General features: G+C 48.0%; 1 protein-coding gene across 1 annotated transcript in view; it reads right to left on the bottom strand.

Annotated features, from left to right (window-relative positions):
* LOC120933816 (asialoglycoprotein receptor 1-like) overlaps nt 1-10,636 on the bottom strand; it is a 70,759-nt gene extending 60,123 nt beyond the window's left edge. The window contains exon 1 of the mRNA XM_040347214.1: nt 10,533-10,636. The gene's annotated coding sequence lies outside the window, so the exon portion shown is untranslated. The remainder of the gene's footprint in view (nt 1-10,532) is intronic.
* Between the last annotated feature and the right edge of the window lie 1,800 nt (nt 10,637-12,436).

Genomic DNA, 12,436 nt, shown 5'->3' with positions numbered 1-12,436 from the left:
GGGAAGAATGTTCCTTACATTGGTGATCAGTGAGAAGAATGTCCCTTACATTGGTGATCAGTGGGAAGAATGTTCCTTACATTGGTGATCAGTGAGAAGAATATTCCTTACATTGGTGATCAGTGGGAAGAATGTTCCTTACATTGGTGATCAGTGGGAAGAATGTCCCTTACATTGGTGATCAGTGGGAAGAATGTCCCTTACATTGGTGATCAGTGAGAAGAATGTCCCTTACATTGGTGATCAGTGGGAAGAATGTTCCTTACATTGGTGATCAGTGGGAAGAATGTTCCTTACATTGGTGATCAGTGAGAAGAATGTTCCTTACATTGGTGATCAGTGAGAAGAATGTCCCTTACATTGGTGATCAGTGAGAAGAATGTCCCTTACATTGGTGATCAGTGGGAAGAATGTCCCTTACATTGGTGATCAGTGGGAAGAATGTTCCTTACATTGGTGATCAGTGGGAAGAATGTCCCTTACATTGGTGATCAGTGGGAAGAATGTTCCTTACATTGGTGATCAGTGGGAAGAATGTCCCTTACATTGGTGATCAGTGGGAAGAATGTTCCTTACATTGGTGATCAGTGGGAAGAATGTCCCTTACATTGGTGATCAGTGAGAAGAATGTCCCTTACATTGGTGATCAGTGAGAAGAATGTCCCTTACATTGGTGATCAGTGAGAAGAATGTTCCTTACATTGGTGATCAGTGGGAAGAATGTCCCTTACATTGGTGATCAGTGAGAAGAATGTCCCTTACATTGGTGATCAGTGGGAAGGAGGAGGAGGACACACCCAAGGAGCTCTCTGAGAGATCCAACCTTTTTTCAAGCCTGGGCCTTGCCTGCTAGCTTGGCCCAGGAATAATGCCTGATCCTGGGGGAGGCCCTGGGACGGATGCCCCTGATGATACGGGGCCTAGTGAGGAGGAGGAGGTGGTGCAGGATCTGACTGTGGGTCCAGGCCCTGGTGAGAATACGGATGTATTCAGACAAAAGGTAATTGATCGTTTTCGGGCGATCGGAAGAGCGGAGGAGAAACTTAAAAGTTTGAAAGCTGAACATAAAAACTTCAAAACTAAGTACTTCCAGGCCTGGAGTAAGAACCGTTCAGCCATGAAGCCTGAGCTACAAGAGATGGAGGAGAAAGTGAAGGTACAATCTTTACTATTGGAGAAGTTAAAAGATAAAAGTGGAGCTTTTTCAGAAAAATTTAAAAATGAGAGGAGATTTGCCAGCCAGACCTCTGTGGATCAGCGGCAGTCGCAAGTTACAGACAACCCGGGTCCATCTGCCTCTGCGCCTCTCCCCCCATGTCAGGCTGGGGAATCGCCAGCGGCAACCAGCCAGGGGGTTGAGGGTCAACATGGCACCTTACGTTTCATCCAGCAGATGGAGTCACCCCTAAGGGCAGACAGGTCTGCTGGTGAGGCATCAGAAGTCGCTGTGGAGTCGCAGAGGGGTCGCAGACCAGCACTGGTGGAGAAATCCCAGTGTACTGTGCAGCCGCTTTCCAACATGTCTGCCCCTCCAGCTGCAGTGAGTGGTGTCCCGGCTCAAGTGGATGGTGTCCCGGCTAAAGCGAGTGGTGTTTCTGCTGTGGAGAAATCCTCTGCAGACATGAAGGGAAAACCCCTGGCAGAGGTGTCACCAGCCCACCAGAGCAGTATGGATGGATCTACATCATGCGCCCTGCAAATGGATTCTGTTGTGACTGCTGGGATCTCTGGTTCTACAACCAAGATGGCTGCCAGCTCCAAAGAGCCAGTTTCAGCCTCACCTGGGCTGACTGATGCAGGTGGGGGAGGGGAGCAGCACAGTGCAGCAAGTGGAGTGGAAGCAGCGATGGAAGCCTCCTGCACTGGTTCACCTGGTACTGGATTACAACAACCTTCACCCTGCTCAGTTGACAATCCTGCCCTGATGGAGAAGAGTCTGCCTGGAGGTGAAGTATGTGTGGATACCGCTGTGAATGTGGACACGGCAGGAATTATTAATGTGCCAGGAAATAATGACCGTAATATTATTGATGAAGCAATGGATGTGGTGGGTGGTGGTGAAGGGGTTAACAATGACATTTTTCCTCCTGCTCAGCAGAGGAAAGACTCGGCTGTGCAATCATCTGCCAAACGCACAACTGGACCCTCTGCAGGGAGGTTTGTGAACAACGGCAGCTATGCAGCAGTTTTGGGGAATCGCACCAAGGAGGGTGGGGGGAATGGTGCAAATGTTGGTGGTCACAATTTGGGGGGGTTTAGTGGTGGGATGGTTGGTGGGTATAAGAGAAGAAATGTGGTCCAGTTGAAGTGGGAGGGGGAGGGGACCCCACCAGTAAGGGGGAGGGTGGCAGAGTTGATCCTGGAAATGGGGTTCAAAGTCGCTGACATTTTTGCTTTGATTTGTCCTGTTGGCAGTTGGGAATTTGATTTATCCTTTGTAAAACCTGAGGGTCTGGATTTATTTTGGGAACGTTTTAGGGGGCGCAGGGACCTTCCGCAGTGGAATGGTTGGATGCCAAAGGTGGTTTCCAGGCAGCCTCTAATAAAATCAGTGACGATCCTTGTGCGTAACGAATCCATCCCAGAGGCTGATTTGGTAGTATGGTTACGCCGATATGGTGAGGTCCTCGCTCCACTGCGGAAGGTCCTTGATCAGCATGGGATATGGACAGGGGCCTGGACAGTGTCACTAAAATTGGGGGTACAGGGAAATGTTGTTCAACATCTGCCCTGTTCAGCCTTTCTGGGGAGGGACAGGCTGACCATTTTTTACCAGGGTCAGCCTAAGGTGTGCAATAAATGTGGTGACAAGGGCCATTTTGCCTCCACCTGCACCCGCAAGAAATGCTCTTTGTGCCAGGAGCTCGGCCATTTGGCTAAAGACTGCACTGACATTCGGTGCAATTTGTGCCAAAAACTTGGTCACCCCTACAGTCAATGCCCGGAGGCATTACATAACCTGCCAGGGTTGGAGGCTGAGCTGCAGAGGCTGGATAAGGAGGATGAGGCCACTGAAACCCTTGTTGTCCCTCCTGTGTCTGTGACACCTGTTTCTGTTCCCCCTAGTGATGTGGTCCCTGAGTCTGTCCCTTCTGTGTCTGTGACATCTGTTTCTGTTCCCCCTAGTGATGTGGTCCCTGAGTCTGTCCCTTCTGTGTCATCTGTTTCTGTTCCCCATAGAGATGTGGTCCCTAAATCTGTCCCTCCTGTCCCTAATCCATCTATTCGTAGATCCTCCAGACTGGCGGAGGCTGCTGGGGGGGCAGGTTTAGCGGATCTTCCCACTCAGCCTCCAGTCCCTGCCCCTCGGCAGCGCAAGCGTGGTCAGGGGAATGTGGGGGTGCTGGATGGGGGTGGGGCCGATGGAGGGGTGTCCATACCCCATGTCTCACATTCAGTTGATGGGGATTCGGATGAGGAGGGGTGGGAGACGATCAGGAGGAAGAAAAAAAAGAAGAGAAAGGCTAGAAAACCAGTCGTCTCTTCCTCAGAGTCGGATCCAAGAGGGGTTCCCCTTGGTAACACCTTTTCTGTGTTGTCGGGTGATGAGATGTCTTTGTCTTCCTCTTTTTCATCTATGGATGAGGGGGAGTCACGTAGTTTGAAGAGAGCGGTTTCTGGTGATGAGAGTGTGGTGAAGGTCAAGAAACGACTACCCCAATCATCCTGATGGCAGTTCCCCCTCCGATAAAGGTGGCGACCATTAATGTCGCCAGCATTAAATCTGCAAGAGCTCGTGATATGGCCTTATTTTTGCTCAGCGAGTTTGATGCCGAGATTTTATTTTTGCAAGAGACCTGGCTCCATACTTTGGCCGATGTCCATCTGGCAAAAAGGGAGTGGAGATGCGGTCCCTCCTTTTGGTCTCTTGCGGCTGAGCCCTGCAGCGGAGTTGCGGTACTTTTTAAAACCGATATGGTAACGTGCCGGCGGGTAATTGAGGTAGAAATAGGTAGATGCATGGTGTTGGACGTTTCTGTTAGGGGGCATGACCTGCGCCTGATCAATATCTATGGGCCGCAGTCAAGGTGGGGCAGGAAATGCCTCCTCACAGAGATCAAGCCCTTCCTTTTTACGTCCCAGCAGGTTGTCTTTGGAGGTGACTTTAACACCATCATTAGGCCTGAAGACAGGAGAGGCTCCATAGACAGGCTGGGATACGATAGCGTTTTTCTTAGAGATATGGTGAGACAAGCAGGCCTGGTAGATGTGCATATTAAGCAATGCCCTGGCTGCACGGGATTCACATTTCAGAGAGGGAATAGTCAGAGTAGGATAGATAGGTTTTTTTTAAAGGAGAACTCTGCTTTCTCGGCTCCTGAGTTGAGGGCGGTGGAGTTCTCTGACCACTGTATGCTGTCTGTGACTCTGAATGCCTCGGACACTCCACCCAGGGGAAGGGGTACCTGGAAACTGAATTCGGCTCTCCTGGAAGATGTAGAGGTAAGACAATCCTTTGAGGATTTTTTTCAGGCACAGGTTTCTATTCTGGACTTTTGCAGCAGTAAGTCAGAGTGGTGGGAGCTTGTGAAACAAAGGGCAATTGGACTTTTCAAGGCCATAGGTAAGAAGAAGCAGCTTGGTATGTACATTGCCTACCAGCATTTGCGGAGGAAGCTTGATCGTCTTGTCTCGTATGGAGGAGATCCAGGGGAGATCTCTGAGGTGAAGTTTCTTCTTAGGAAGTGTCAATACGACCGGCGTGCCTCCTTGGTTCTGGAGAGGGATTATGGAAAATATCACTCGCCTGATCCTTACCAGAACTGTAAGCAAGGCATAGCAGTTAAGACGGTCATAGGCCTGCGGGATGGTACGGGTTCCCTGGTGAAGTCCAGATCAGGGATCCTGGAGATCTTCAGATCATATTACGCTGACCTTCTGGGAAGAAAGGACCTTTGTCGGGACAAGATGGAAAGCTTTCTGGATTCTACTCCAGGATTGGGAAATGGTACATTGCCTTTGATGGATTTGACAGAACCAATTTCAGCGGATGAGGTAGTTCATGCTATAGACAAGCTGGCTACCAAAAAATCGCCTGGGCCAGATGGGTTGACAGCTGAATTCTACAAGTGTTTTAAGTCCATTCTGGCTCCTTTTTTAGCAGAGGTTTATAACAGCTGTCTAGAAGAGGGTTCGCTCCCTCCCTCCATGAGGCAATCCGCTGTGATTCTTCTGTCAAAAGGTAAAGACCCCTCAATGATTGAGAACTGGCGCCCCATCAGTCTTCTCAATGTTGATAGAAAGATCTTGGCGAAGATTCTTTTTTGGCGCTTGTCGTCAGTGGCAGGCGATTTGTTGTCCAGTCATCAGCACTGCTCAGTCCAAGGTAGAAGCACCTTTTCAGCGATTTTAGCTGTCCGGGAGGCTTTGGAACGATGCAGGGCTGCTGGATGGAGAAAGTACTTGCTGGCACTTGATCAGGCGAAGGCTTTTGATAGAGTCAATCACGAGTACCTGTATTTGCTACTTGGTAGATACGGCCTGCAGGGGAGGTTTATAGATTGGCTGAAGACATTATATAGAGGGGCTGAGAGCTTCCCACTGGTTAATGGTTGGGTTGGACGGCCTTTTGGGGTTGGCTCTGGTGTGCACCAGGGATGTCCTCTGAGCCCCCTGCTATATGTATTCGCAATCGACCCCTTCATAAAAAGGCTAGAGTGTGGATCGTTGTGCGGGGTGCCTTTGGGCATTGCTGGTGTGCCGCCCTTGAAGGTCGTGGCCTACGCCGATGATGTGTCTGTTATTGTCTCTGGGACGGAGGAGGCGCAGGAGGTGGTCTCTATGATAGAGCAGTACACGGAGGCCTCTGGTTCTAAAGTCAACCATGAAAAGAGTGAAGTTTTCTGGATGGGTGAGGAGGGTGAAAGCTTCGAACTTCCGGATGCCTTCCCAGAGCCCCAGCAGGAAATTAAAGTGTTGGGCATCAAATTTGGTCCTGGTGACTATGGTCATCGAAATTGGGAAAGCAGGTTGGTGTGTGCCAATGCCAAAGTAGCAAGCTGGAAGAAATGGAGGCTTTCCTTGAGGGAGAGGGTTGACTTGATCAAAACGTACCTGGTCCCAATCTTTTTATATGTCAGCTTCGTCTGTATCTTGCCATCATCTCTCTATGCAAGGGTGTACAGCTGTTTTTTCCAACTGTTATGGGGAAATAGGCTAAACCTGATTAAACGCAATGTAACTTACCTGTCTAGGCGGGAGGGTGGCCTAGGAATGGTCAACCCAATAGTTTTCTTTTCTCTGCTCTTTTTAAAGTACAATCTTGGTAACATGCTAGCAGAGAACCCGCCGGGATGGGTGGGTATTTTTCAGTCTTGTTTTAGGCCTTTTCTGCGATGCTGGGAAGATGGCGGGCCAGTGAAAAGTCTGAGAGTCCAACATGGCAAGCTCCCGGCTTATGTTGCCCCGTGTCTGAAAATACTTCGACAGTGGCAGGTGACAGCGGAGGATATCAAGTCCCTCCCCAGGAAGCTTCTGGAGAAGAGAATTTTGAGCTCGGCTTTCAGTGTGTCACTGGCCTTAAGGGATTGCCCAGGCTCTGTAATGAGGGAGGGATTGCGTTTAATCAATTTAGAAAGAATCCCTCTGAAGTTTAGGGATCAAGCTTGGCTCGCTTTCCATGGAAGGCTCTATGTGAGAGGGAACCTGAAGAATCGCTCTGTGGATGATCGGGATTGTCCGAGAGCAGAGTGTGTTGGTAAAGTGGAGTCTATGGACCACTTTTTGCTGCAGTGTCCCTTTAACATAGAGGTGTATAAAAGGGTGGGGAGGGCTCTAGGCATTCCCTTTTTCTATCGCATGAGTTATGCGGAGTGGGTGTATGGGGCATTCCCGACTCACTGGGATTTTGATTTCAATACACTTTTTCTAGTTAGTATAGTTGTCCGTTACTTCACATGGAATGCACGGTGTCAGATTACCCTGCGGAAGAAAGTCCTCTCTGTCGAGGTGGTGGTGCACGATATTCTGGGTGAGGTTGGGAAAATTCGGGGTCTTGAGAAGGGCAGGGAACCTAGGGCGGTCTGGAAAAGGGCGTGGAGGAATATCAGACCTGCCTTTGGTGAGCTGCCCGTCTCTGAGTGAGGAGTTCTTTTCCCTTTCTGTCTCTTTCACTCCCTTAGCTTTTGTTGGTTAGTATCTTTTTGAAGAAGGGCTGCATGCATAATGGGTGCGGGTTTGTTTCTTGACCTTGTAGGTTTGTCTGGTGTAGTGGTGTGTGTTGTAGTAGGATTTATTTCACCAGTGGTTACATGATTTTTGCTTTGCTGTAAAGTCTTTTGTTTGAGAGCAGATTTGCTATATTTATTTTTATTTATGTAAATATGTATATATTTATGTATTTTTTATATATAGTGATTTTATGCTTTTTGTTTGCAAGACTTTTAATAAACAAAATTGGGAAGAATGTCCCTTACATTGGTGATCAGTGAGAAGAATGTTCCTTACATTGGTGATCAGTGGGAAGAATGTCCCTTACATTGGTGATCGGTAGGAAGAATGTCCCTTACATTGGTGATCAGTGAGAAGAATGTTCCTTACATTGGTGATCAGTGAGAAGAATGTCCCTTACATTGGTGATCAGTGAGAAGAATGTCCCTTACATTGGTGATCAGTGGGAAGAATGTCCCTTACATTGGTGATCAGTGAGAAGAATGTTCCTTACATTGGTGATCAGTGAGAAGAATGTTCCTTACATTGGTGATCAGTGAGAAGAATGTCCCTTACATTGGTGATCAGTGAGAAGAATGTCCCTTACATTGGTGATCAGTGGGAAGAATGTCCCTTACATTGGTGATCAGTGAGAAGAATGTTCCTTACATTGGTGATCAGTGAGAAGAATGTTCCTTACATTGGTGATCAGTGAGAAGAATGTCCCTTACATTGGTGATCAGTGAGAAGAATGTTCCTTACATTGGTGATCAGTGAGAAGAATGTTCCTTACATTGGTGATCAGTGAGAAGAATGTTCCTTACATTGGTGATCAGTGAGAAGAATGTCCCTTACATTGGTGATCAGTGGGAAGAATGTCCCTTACATTGGTGATCAGTGAGAAGAATGTCCCTTACATTGGTGATCAGTGGAAGAATGTCCCTTACATTGGTGATCAGTGGGAAGAATGTCCCTTACATTGGTGATCAGTGAGAAGAATGTTCCTTACATTGGTGATCAGTGAGAAGAATGTTCCTTACATTGGTGATCAGTGAGAAGAATGTCCCTTACATTGGTGATCAGTGAGAAGAATGTCCCTTACATTGGTGATCAGTGAGAAGAATGTTCCTTACATTGGTGATCAGTGGGAAGAATGTTCCTTACATTGGTGATCAGTGAGAAGAATGTCCCTTACATTGGTGATCAGTGAGAAGAATGTTCCTTACATTGGTGATCAGTGGGAAGAATGTTCCTTACATTGGTGATCAGTGGGAAGAATGTCCCTTACATTGGTGATCAGTGGGAAGAATGTCCCTTACATTGGTGATCAGTGAGAAGAATGTCCCTTACATTGGTGATCAGTGGGAAGAATGTTCCTTACATTGGTGATCAGTGGGAAGAATGTTCCTTACATTGGTGATCAGTGGGAAGAATGTTCCTTACATTGGTGATCAGTGGGAAGAATGTTCCTTACATTGGTGATCAGTGAGAAGAATGTTCCTTACATTGGTGATCAGTGGGAAGAATGTCCCTTACATTGGTGATCAGTGGGAAGAATGTTCCTTACATTGGTGATCAGTGGGAAGAATGTCCCTTACATTGGTGATCAGTGAGAAGAATGTTCCTTACATTGGTGATCAGTGGGAAGAATGTTCCTTACATTGGTGATCAGTGGGAAGAATGTTCCTTACATTGGTGATCAGTGGGAAGAATGTTCCTTACATTGGTGATCAGTGGGAAGAATGTTCCTTACATTGGTGATCAGGGAGAAGAATGTTCCTTACATTGGTGATCAGTGAGAAGAATGTTCCTTACATTGGTGATCAGTAAGAAGAATGTTCCTTACATTGGTGATCAGTGGGAAGAATGTCCCTTACATTGGTGATCAGTGAGAAGAATGTCCCTTACATTGGTGATCAGTGAGAAGAATGTCCCTTACATTGGTGATCAGTGGGAAGAATGTTCCTTACATTGGTGATCAGTGGGAAGAATGTTCCTTACATTGGTGATCAGTGAGAAGAATGTCCCTTACATTGGTGATCAGTGAGAAGAATGTCCCTTACATTGGTGATCAGTGAGAAGAATGTCCCTTACATTGGTGATCAGTGGGAAGAATGTTCCTTACATTGGTGATCAGTGGGAAGAATGTTCCTTACATTGGTGATCAGTGAGAAGAATGTTCATTACATTGGTGATCAGTGAGAAGAATGCTCCTTACATTGGTGATCAGTGAGAAGAATGTTCCTTACATTGGTGATCAGTGGGAAGAATGTCCCTTACATTGGTGATCAGTGGGAAGAATGTTCCTTACATTGGTGATCAGTGAGAAGAATGTCCCTTACATTGGTGATCAGTGAGAAGAATGTTCCTTAAATTGGTGATCAGTGAGAAGAATGTTCCTTACATTGGTGATCAGTGGGAAGAATGTCCCTTACATTGGTGATCAGTGAGAAGAATGCTCCTTACATTGGTGATCAGTGAGAAGAATGTCCCTTACATTGGTGATCAGTGAGAAGAATGTCCCTTACATTGGTGATCAGTGAGAAGAATGTCCCTTACATTGGTGATCAGTGAGAAGAATGTTCCTTACATTGGTGATCAGTGGGAAGAATGTTCCTTACATTGGTGATCAGTGGGAAGAATGTTCCTTACATTGGTGATCAGTGGGAAGAATGTTCCTTACATTGGTGATCAGTGAGAAGAATGTTCCTTACATTGGTGATCAGTGGGAAGAATGTCCCTTACATTGGTGATCAGTGGGAAGAATGTTCCTTACATTGGTGATCAGTGGGAAGAATGTCCCTTACATTGGTGATCAGTGAGAAGAATGTCCCTTACGTTGGTGATCAGTGAGAAGAATGTCCCTTACATTGGTGATCAGTGGGAAGAATGTTCCTTACATTGGTGATCAGTGAGAAGAATGTCCCTTACGTTGGTGATCAGTGAGAAGAATGTCCCTTTACATTGGTGATCAGTGAGAAGAATGTCCCTTACATTGGTGATCAGTGGGAAGAATGTTCCTTACATTGGTGATCAGTGAGAAGAATGTCCCTTACATTGGTGATCAGTGAGAAGAATGTTCCTTACATTGGTGATCAGTGGGAAGAATGTCCCTTACATTGGTGATCAGTGGGAAGAATGTCCCTTACATTGGTGATCAGTGAGAAGAATGTTCCTTACATTGGTGATCAGTGGGAAGAATGTCCCTTACATTGGTGATCAGTGGGAAGAATGTCCCTTACATTGGTGATCAGTGAGAAGAATGTCCCTTACATTGGTGATCAGTGGGAAGAATGTCCCTTACAAATATAGTAGATAGAAAAGAGATTGCACTGACATTGTACAATCAGATTGTAGAGTGTGTGACAGATTGTGTCCCTCACCTTGTGTCCTCGGAGTCCTCGGAGTCCTCGGAGATATTATAGTTTGCTGTCCTCTGATTCCTGGTGTCTGTCCCCCCGGCTCGTCTCGTGAAGTGAGCCGTCACCCTCCCTCCTCCTCCTCCTTCCTTCCTCATCCAGAGATATTTCATCATCACTCTCACTAGTATGAAAGCCACAAATTCCCATCACCCCCCCCCAGTGTGAGCATCGGGGCGGGGGGGGGGGGTTTATTTACATCTATAAAATGTATAACATGAGTAATGGAAGCAAAGATTTCCCGATGCCTTTCCCGATCATCCGACCAATAGTATAAAATTACTAGGGGAGTGTTTGGGGACCCGGGTCCTGCCCCCGGGGAGTGTTTGGGGACCCGGGTCCTGCCCCAGGGGAGTGTTTGGGGACCCGGGTCCTGCACCAGCGGAGTGTTAGGGGACCCGGGTCCTGCCCCAGGGGAGTGTTAGGGGACCCAGGTCCTGCCCCAGGGGAGTGTTAGGGGACCCGGGTCCTGCACTAGGGGAGTGTTTGGGGACCCGGGTCCTGCCCCAGGGGAGTGTTAGGGGACCCTGGTCCTGCCCCAGGGGAGTGTTTGGGGACCCGGTTCCTGCACTAGGGGAGTGTTTGGGGACCCGGGTCCTGTCCCAGGGGAGTTTTTGGGGACCCGGGTCCTGCCCCAGTGGAGTGTTTGGGGACCCGGGTCCTGCCTCAGGGGAGTGTTTGGGGACCCGGGTCCTGCCCCAGGGGAGTGTTTGGGGACCCGGGTCCTGCCCCAGGGGAGTGTTTGGGGACCTGGATCCTGCCCCAGGGGAGTGTTACGGGACCTGCGTCCTGCACAAGCGGAGTGTTAGGGGACCCGGGTCCTGCCCCAGGGGAGTGTTAGGGGACCCAGGTCCTGCCCCAGGGGAGTGTTAGGGGACCCGGGTCCTGCACTAGGGGAGTGTTTGGGGACCCGGGTCCTGCCCCAGGGGAGTGTTAGGGGACCCTGGTCCTGCCCCAGGGGAGTGTTTGGGGACCCGGGTCCTGCCCCAGGGGAGTGTTAGGGGACCCTGGTCCTGCCCCAGGGGAGTGTTTGGGGACCCGGGTCCTGTCCCAGGGGAGTGTTTGGGGACCCGGGTCCTGCCCCAGGGGAGTGTTAGGGGACCCTGGTCCTGTCCCAGGGGAGTGTTTGGGGACCCGGGTCCTGCCTCAGGGGAGTGTTTGGGGACCCGGGTCCTGCACCATTGGTGGCGGGTATACCACTAGTGTGCATCACGTTCAAGAGTGGATCACCGTTGGTCTGGGAATTCTCACCCAGTTTATACATCAATCAAGTTTTTTCACTAAGTCGCGCCCGCATATGTAAAAGGTGTTCAAACCACACATGTGAGGTATCGCCGCGTACGTCAGAGCGAGAGCAATAATTCTAGCATTGGACCTCCTCTGTTACTCTAACTTGGAAACCTGTAAAAAAAAAGTTTAACCACTTAAGACCCAGACCATTATGCAGGTAAAGGACCCGGCCGTTTTTTGCGATTCGGCACTGCGTCGTTTTAACTGACAATTGCGCGGTAGTGCGACGTGGCTCCCCAACTAAATTGGGGTCCTTTTTTTTTCCCCACAAATAGAGATTTCTTTTGGTGGTATTTGATCACCTCTGCGATTTTTATTTTTTGCGCTATAAACAAAAATAGAGCGACAATTTTGAAAAAAATTCAATATTTTTTACTTTTTGCTATAATAAATATCCCCCAAAAATATATAATTTTTTTTCCTCAGTTTAGGCCGATACGTATTCTACTACCTATTTTTGGTAAAAGAAATCACAATAAGAATTTATCGATCGGTTTGTGCAAACTTTATAGCGTTTACAAAATAGGGGATAGTTTTATGGCATTTTTATATATATATATTTTTACTGCTAATGGCGG

The sequence above is a fragment of the Rana temporaria genome, chromosome 3 (assembly GCF_905171775.1).
Source record: "Rana temporaria chromosome 3, aRanTem1.1, whole genome shotgun sequence".
NCBI classification, from domain to species: domain Eukaryota; kingdom Metazoa; phylum Chordata; class Amphibia; order Anura; family Ranidae; genus Rana; species Rana temporaria.
The sequence above is the reverse complement of the archived record's forward strand: the minus strand, read 5'-3'. Positions and strand labels throughout refer to the sequence as shown.